The sequence below is a fragment of the Dendrobium catenatum genome, unplaced genomic scaffold (genome assembly GCF_001605985.2).
Source record: "Dendrobium catenatum unplaced genomic scaffold, ASM160598v2 fragScaff_scaffold_459, whole genome shotgun sequence".
Classification (NCBI taxonomy): Eukaryota; Viridiplantae; Streptophyta; class Magnoliopsida; order Asparagales; family Orchidaceae; genus Dendrobium; species Dendrobium catenatum.
In genome coordinates, this window is record NW_021318921.1 from 1,249,802 (window position 1) to 1,258,539 (window position 8,738).

The following is an 8,738-nucleotide window of genomic DNA, read 5'->3' on the forward strand; positions in this document are numbered from 1 at the left end:
AATGCACTTTACTTTGAATATTCTATGTAAGCATCTATATAGCCAATACAAAAAGATAAAGCTTAATGTTGACCCTTGATGAAATCCTAGGGCAATTGAATACTCTTTAGTTAATTCACAAATATTTCTAATACTAGTCAATGCTTTATCAATCGTATCTTTAGATAATACAATGTACATTTAAACTACATCTTTTTATCTAATGTACATCAAATCAATTCTCCTGGACTCAATCATATGCCTCGTTCAAAATCAAGAAAACTCATTCAAATATCCTTTCTCTACTCTCTTGTGCTTTTTAATTAATTGCCCTAACACAAACATCACTTTCCTGATAGATTTTTCCAATATGAAATGACATTAATTCTCCAAAGCCAATGTAAATTTTCTATGCATATGCCACATTACTCTCTCTCTCTCTCATAACTTCAGTATATGATCATATATTAATTCTCCAATAGTTAGCATAATCTTAAACATCTCTTTCGTTGTTAAATATTTGCACAAAAATACTTCTTCAATCAATTTTCAACCCCTACATATGTAAAATTTAATTTGGAAGATAATTAACTAAATCATTACATTATTACTCATAAATCACCGAATCTTATTTCATCTAGACCTAAATTTTTATCTTTATGCGTCTTCAAATCTAGCGCCACTGCACTTTAAAAATAGGAAAGCCATTGTAGAACTACTCAGCACTATTTGCGACGTTAAATGGGTTGCCACCAATGACAATAGTGGAGCATGAACTCTCTCCCCTAAAAGAAGCTCCCATCTCAAATCAAATCATGTACAAAAATTTACAACATAAACTAAACACAACCCAAGCAAATCTAACCAAACTAAATCTAGACCAATCCAGTTCAAAACGACTTATTCTTATCACACACAACCCCTTTCTAGATTTATCTAATTAACACAATTATAAGCATCATTCTTCATAGATGACTAAGTAGTTTATATGTCAGATTATATGAAAATTTGTGGGATTACAATTTCAATAAAGTGTTAAGTGGGGGCACTTTAAAAATAAATGGTAGGTTATCGATGCTCACACGCATGGACAAGCCTCTAACCCACCAAATTACAAGCAAATGTGTTTTTTCATATTCAAATGTAGTGGGCATATTATAAACCCTAGGAAATTAAAAATTCAAAGCTAAAAAGGTAACCTATTTACTTCAAAAGACGCCAATTGAAAAATACTCACTTATTGGCTTACTATACTTTTTAATATTATTTTGAACACTAAAAAAATGCAAGATGAGTGGAGAATGAGTGTGCTGGTTCCTATTTTTAAGAATAAAGGTGATGCACAAAATTGTGCAAATTATAGAGAAATTAAGTTAATGTGTCATACTTTAAAACTATGAGAGAGAGTTATAGAACATAGGTTGCGCCGTGATACTAATGTTTCTTAAAATCAATTTGGATTCATGTCAGGTAGGTCTACTATAGAAGCTATACATTTATTGAGAGGTTTGATGGAGAAGTATAGAGAGAATAAGGAGAATCTACATGTGATATTTATTGATTTAGAGAAAGCATATGATAAAGTTCCAAGAGAAGTGCTATGGAGAGTCTAGAAAAGAAATGGGTTAATAATGCTTATATTAAAGTCATTAAGGATATGTATGCAAGAGTTGTTACTTGTTTTTAAATACAAGGTGGTTTGACCAAGTATTTTCCTATTTAAGTTGGATTACATCAAGGATCAGCCTTAAGCCTATATCTTTTTGCTTTAGTCATGGATGTTCTCACTAGACATTTGCAAGAGGTTGTACCTTGGTGTATGTTTTTTGTTGATGATATTCTTCTTGTTGTTAAGACTATAGAGGGAGTTGAAGGTAAACTTGAATTATGGAGGTCGACATTAGAGTCTAAAGGCTTTCATTTAAGTATATCTAAAACTGAATATATGGAATGTAATTTTAGTAATAATAGATCTAGTGGAGGATTGTGACTTTGGGCGATTAAGTCATTAATAAGAGTACACATTTTAGATATCTTGAGTCTATTGTTCATAGTGATGGTGGAATATATGGGGTCCATGGTGATATTACTAGTAGAATTCAAGTTGGATGATTGAAGAGGGGGAATACATCGAACTTGTTGTATGATAGAAAAGACCCACTAAAACTTAAGGGAAAATTCTATAAGATGGTGGGGAGACTTGCAATGCATTATGGTGCAAAATGTTGGCCATTAAAAGAGAATCATAACATTAAGTTTAAGTGTTGCAGAGATGAGGATGCATAGGTGGATGAATGGCTTTACTCTTAGAGACAAGATACGAAATGAGCATACGTGAAAAGGTAGGAGTAGCTCTAATGGAAGAAAAGATTAGAGAAAGCCGCCTTAGTTGGTTTTGTCGCATAAAATGTCAGTCTTCTGATGACCCAATAAGGAAAGTAGATGTATTAGATTTGACTTATGTTAAGAAAGGTAGAGGTGGACCTAAAAAGACTTTGTTAGAAAATATTAGAAATTACCTTTATTAGATTTAAATGAGAATTTGATTCTTAATATGGCATAATGGAGAAAAATGATTCATGTAGTCGACCCCACATAATGGGATAAAGGCTTGATGTTTTTGTTGTTATTATTGTTGGAAAACCTATTGATCATTTTTTTTAGATTTTCTTGAAATTTTCAAAAAAAAGAGTATTTAATTACACTGCAAAAGTAAAAAATAAATAATTTTTCAGCTTGTTCGGTGGCAGAGGGCCAAGCATGGACTCACTATAGAATGAGGTGCAACCAACCATATGCTTATTATAATGATGGCATTTAGGCTAGTTTTGCAACTAAGATTGTAGTTGGTAGTTCCATTATTGGCATGCAACACCGCTAGAGAGGGACAATATTAAGGCTCAACCAAGTGCTTCTGTTCCCACCGACCGACAAAAATTCCTTGCTCCCATTTTCTCATTTATCGTTTTAACTTAGTCATTGTTATGGTACTACTATCATCATTCTAGGGTCATGTCATCCATGGAATAAAACTAAAAACTTAACAAGCATTAAATGGTTACTTATCTTTTTTGGGGGTTCTCTAGTAAGGTACCACTGCATTTCTTTCTAAATAATGTTAGCTTTGTTGATTCCTTTATATTCTTGCACAATGCATTGTTGAATAGTTCCTTCAATGGTATCTTGGGCAAACTTCGATTCATCAAAGAGATAAGACAATGGATAGTTGGAGGAGGGGAGTGTTGAATGCAAGCAATAACACAAAAAAGGATAAATTTAATTGTTTTAAGTAGTCACATTAATTCAAGTAAATTAATATACTCATCTATTACATAAATTTAAGCCTTTACAAATCCATGTATAATTAGCCTAAGAAAAAAGATAGAATCTAAGCATTTTGTCCCATAAATAAATTGAGAGCAACTAACCCAAGCTTAATAAAAAGAATGCCAACTCAAGGATTAGGAACTAGTTTAATTGATTTCTCAATCTTGCAATTGATTTGGGTTGGTGATGATCTTCCTATTGATTCAACTCTCTTCATCTTCTTATTGATTCAAGTTCTGTTCGCCTTCCTATTGATTAAGATTGGAGATAATCTTTTGATTGATTTAGAAACATTTTCACTCTCCCATTGATTAAGGATGGTAAAAAACTTCCTAATCATTCCAGGGATGACCATGATCAGACATTATATTGATCAATGCTTCATAATAGATTATTTGATATAAATTGAGATACTAGCACATATATGTACACATGATCTGATACAAGTTTATAGACTAATAACATAAAAAATGTATGTCACTGTCTATTAAGCGTCTGATCTAAGATGTAAATTATAAATGCAATACTTTTATGCTCATGCCATGTTATCAAGTATTATTTGTATGTCACATCACCATTCTGCTTGACTCTTGACAAAGAAAATTTTCACTGACTAAGTTTGTTCATCAAACTTATTCGAAGAAAATTTTATGAATCATTCGTGTCTGGTAGAAGGACCAGTCCAAGAGGAAAACCAATTTTGTAGAGTTGTTCGGAAGGTTGGTTGCTAAGACTTACTTACATTTCTTTATTGCTTATTATGTTATCAGTTGAAAAATGAGGACTACTCTTTTGAATTAAAAGAACCAGGCTTCTTTGTAGAGATGTTATAGCTTATTTTCCACAGTAAGTTAATTGTAGAAGTTATGTAATGCTTCTGTTATACAAAATTGGCAACTATTAGGTACTAATTTTAGCTCCAAGTTTCTATTATGCAAAGTTAGAATCAGAACTACTTCCACGTACCTATAGTTGTTGGGGTGAGCCACTATTGCTATTCAAATGTGATACAACATGGTAAGCATAAATGGGAATACAAAGTACTTGAATTTGTCTTACCATACTCCTATATATATATTTTTTTTTATTTTTTTTTTTTGTTTGCTTATTCATCTCTCTTAAGGAAAATTTCTATAAGAAGGTGGTGAGACATGCAATTCTTTATGGTGACGAATGTTGACCATTAAAAGCAGGGGCGGATCCAACTCCTTTTTTTAGGGTGGGCAAAAAAAAAATTTTTTTAGGGATGGGCAAAGATGTTTAGGATTGATAAAATTAGGACAAAAAAATTATTTTAGAGGGGGCAAAATGTGCAAAATACCCAAAATATTCTAAAAAATTCCCTCTAAATATTAAAAAAAAAGTGGCCTTCCGATGACCCTGTTAGAAAAGAAGAGGTATTAGATTTGACTTATGTTAAGAAAGGTAGAGGTAAACCTAAACAGACTTGGTTAGAAAATATTAGAAATGATCATTCTTTATTAGATTTAATTGAGAATTTGAATTTTAACTAGACACAATGGAGAAAAAAAATTCATATAGCCGACCTCACGTTGTGGGAGTGTGGGACAAAGGCTTGATGTTGTTGTTGTTGTTGTTGTTGTTGTTGTTGTTGTTGTTGTGCTTATTCATCTCTCTTTTAGAACAATTATTTTAATGTCAATATTTGTATGCTCACTTCCATTACCCTACATATGTTTCCCACTATCAATTGCCCATCCAATCATATGAACCTTTTTCGCATCACCCACTCTTTAAAACTTCCCCTATTAAATTTATTTTAGTCATATCTTTATTAATCACATCCTATAGTCCTACGTTTAAAGAAAATTTCAATCCCAACCTTCATATTGTGTTGTCACCCCAATCCATTGTCATTTACATGCCTTATTGCTTACATGACTCATTACACTGAGAATGTTAGAGAAAGGACAAAGACTCACTTTATGGATCCAGTAAAACTACACAATAAAGAGGAGGACAAGGAATGGGAAGAAAAAACTATAATCCTAAAATTTTATGTAACAAAGGTAAGTATATGCTCATTTCCTACACGTAAACACTAGGTCATATGCCTGCATCCAACAAATATGTATAAGTAGCCGGACATAGAATCCTAAAAAAGATTCAAACAATTCTACAAAGTAAACCGCCCCACTTGATATCATGGTTGTTCTGAAGTCCTTCAAAATGATGTCCTTATTTCCTCAAGCAGTATATATATGTATCTCAACCCTAAAGAAGAATCAAGATGAATATTCAAAACGACAAACAAGACATGACATTCTATCGACGGTAGCACGTCAGTATTTACTCAGCTCATTAACTATAAATACGAATAAATGCCTTCTCAGCAAATGCACAATGGAAATTTACCGCTAAACGAAGAATAAAAGGGGGAAGGCTGCAAAGTACCGTCGTTTCATAGATTACAACTCCGTCCAAGACACTGACAGATAATAACAAACAGCCCACAGCATGAAATGCTTAGGAAAACTAGGAGCCCTAGAATCTCCCAACAGAATATACCGTCAATGATTAAAGAAGACCCTAGTTATTCACCCAACCCTAATTGAAAAGGGCAAAAGAACTCGAACTTCAAATCCAAGCCCAAGACTCCGAAGCAATAAACCCTGAATCTATATGCTCCATCACCCAAATCCTGAAACCCTCGAGGACCAGAAAACCAACTCGATAACAACAAAAACATGTACCGAATTGCTTAAATAAATTTCCAATAAAAACCATCGCTTCATATCTAAAATTAATCGACGCATATCACGACCTAACCGACGAAAGTGGTAAAAATAAGACCTAAATTATGCGCTCAAAGTCATGGCTCAAGTAAAGGCAACGATGGCATAAGAAAGTAGAGAAAAAGAAAAAGGAGAAGGCGTACGCAGCTCTGCGAAGGAGATCGCCGAAACCACCGACGTAAGCGCCGACAGGGAGCGGAGAGCTTCGAGGTCTCCGGCCGTCGAAGGTAGGCAAGGGAGGACTATTTTATTGGTGAAGATCGCGTCTCAGCTGAGCATCTCGGTAGCTTATTAAAAAAATAATAAAGGTAGGTTTATTAAGAGCTCACGATAATCCACTTCTTTTGGAAAATTTTTATTTTAAGATTTTATAAATAGCGCAATAAAACTAATCCTTCGTATTAGGATAAGATTTTTGTAACTAGAAAAATTATAATAATACACTTAGAGAGTTTTACATGCTAATTTTAGCATGAAGATTTGACACAAATAATAAAATTATTAGAGATTTTTTACGTGAAAACTATAAAAAAAAAAACCCCAACGCTTTGTACAGTTGAATATATTATATGAGTTATAAATATTAGCCTGTCTTCTATCTTAGAAGAATTTGAGGACTGGGTGGAAATAGTGACGGTCTAGCTGAGACATTGAGAGTTTGTTGACAAAAAGGTCTGACAATAGCAATCAAACATTGGTCGGACTATGAAAACCTGACGACGGCGGTCGGAAAGTGGCCCGGCTAAGGTATGACAGCAAGTTAGCAATGATGACTAGTCGAAGATCCAGCGACTGTTGGTCAAGAATAGTCATTGGCAATGATCGAGTGAAGGTCCAATAGGATCGGTTAAAAGTCCAATAGTGGAGACCGGATTTGAGATTCAATGGCCACAGTCGACTAGCAAATGCTCACTAATGGTGATGCTTGGGTGGATCTCCACGAATTTTCAAACCTATGAGCTCACTCCAATCAATCGGCTAGGGGTCTATTTATATATTTTCGAGTGGCATGTATAGTAAATACGGAGAAACATGGAGCCTCCATCGAACAGCCTTGATCTTATGCTGTTTATTCAACATTTGGGAACCAAAATGATATCGGAATCAAGTGATCTTGGGCTCATTAGATTTGTCTCATCAAGCCGTTGGATTTAACTATAAGCATGCAATATTTAGAGTTCATTTAGTCATCTAATGAATGCTTTGAAGTTCCCCAATATGCTACAGATCCTAGATTCAGAATAAGTTGGGCTCGGATTGGATTATTTTTAGTATCGATGGATTCATTTTGTCAAGATGTTTAATTAGACTAAAAGTTTGCTAAAATTAGAACCCAAACTATCCCAAATTTAATTTTAAAACTTTCCAATTCAAGTATGCATCTGATATTCTTTCCCGATTGAGACTTTTTAGATGATGTATCAAAGTTAATTATAAGATATGATAATTGAAGTAGAAGTTGTTATGAAATTCAAATATAATATAAAATTATATTTGAAGAATAGTTTTAATAGTAATTTTCAATAGTTTTGCATTATTGTTGGAATTTAAGAAAATTCTAACATAAGGCTTAAGATTAATTGTTTTTATTTGTGAATAAGATAAATTATTAGTTTTAAATTTTCAGTGTAAATTTTAAAAATAATTATTTTCTTTTAAAAATCCAAATTATTTGAAGTCTTCTATAATAATAATAGTAATAATAAACCTATAATCTCTCTATCCAAACTAGGTTGATGAAATATGAATTATTGGCTTATGAGTTCATAATTTTTTGTATATTTTTATATTTGACTCTTATTTGACAATATTTTTACTCTTTTTTTTTAATTTGATTTAGACTTTATTTGGGACAGTTTTTTTTACTGTTTTTTAAATCATCTTTTTAGTATAAAAATTTCTAATTAACGAAATTTTTGTGCTAAAAATTTACTTTTGAAAAATAGTCAAAATGAAAGATCTTATTATTATTATTATTATTATATATATATATATATATATATACCAAAATGCTCTATAATCGAGGGTTCAATATAGTTGTCCGATGGAGCAGTTCGAATATTGCCCAGACTTCACATTTACAGGGATACCATTCTTTTAAAAATTTTTTAAATGACCACTCACCTCTTCCCACATTGAAAGGGAGGCTGGGCATATATCTATTGCATATAAATTAGATGAGAAAGCTAAAGCGTTCTAAGGATCTAGAGCTCCACTCGATAGCACCCCAAACTGCTGTCTAACTTCCGTCGATGATGTCAGCCATTGCCCTGCTGCTGACATGTTAGACATGCCGACCGCCATTGCGACTCACTGAGCCCATCGACCTGCGGTCCCTCCGGACCATCGTCGCCTGCCAACTACAATCCCTCCAACCGTCATCGCCCTATTCGGACTATGTCCCTCCAACTAACAACTCCCCAAACTACGCAGTCCTGCAACCTTCATATCCGCTGACTAAGGTCCCTCCGACCGCTTATGGTTCCTATGACCACTATTTCACCCCTACTTATGGCTCTCCAACATTTGTTGCTTCGCCTGGATTACATTCTCTACTAACAATTGTCTATCCGCCTAAATGCGTCCTCCAAACCATTGCGCCCACCCAATATGTCCCTTAGACCATTATCGCCCCCCAACTACAGTCCCTCCTAATTTATGTTGTCCATGACCAAA

The 8,738-nt window shown here is 33.6% G+C and overlaps 1 protein-coding gene across 1 annotated transcript in view; it reads right to left on the reverse strand.

Moving 5' to 3' along the window:
- LOC110112579 (cyclin-T1-3) overlaps positions 1–6,362 on the reverse strand; it is a 30,875-nt gene extending 24,513 nt beyond the window's left edge. The window contains exon 1 of the mRNA XM_020844854.2: positions 6,206–6,362. The gene's annotated coding sequence lies outside the window, so the exon portion shown is untranslated. The remainder of the gene's footprint in view (positions 1–6,205) is intronic.
- Between the last annotated feature and the right edge of the window lie 2,376 nt (positions 6,363–8,738).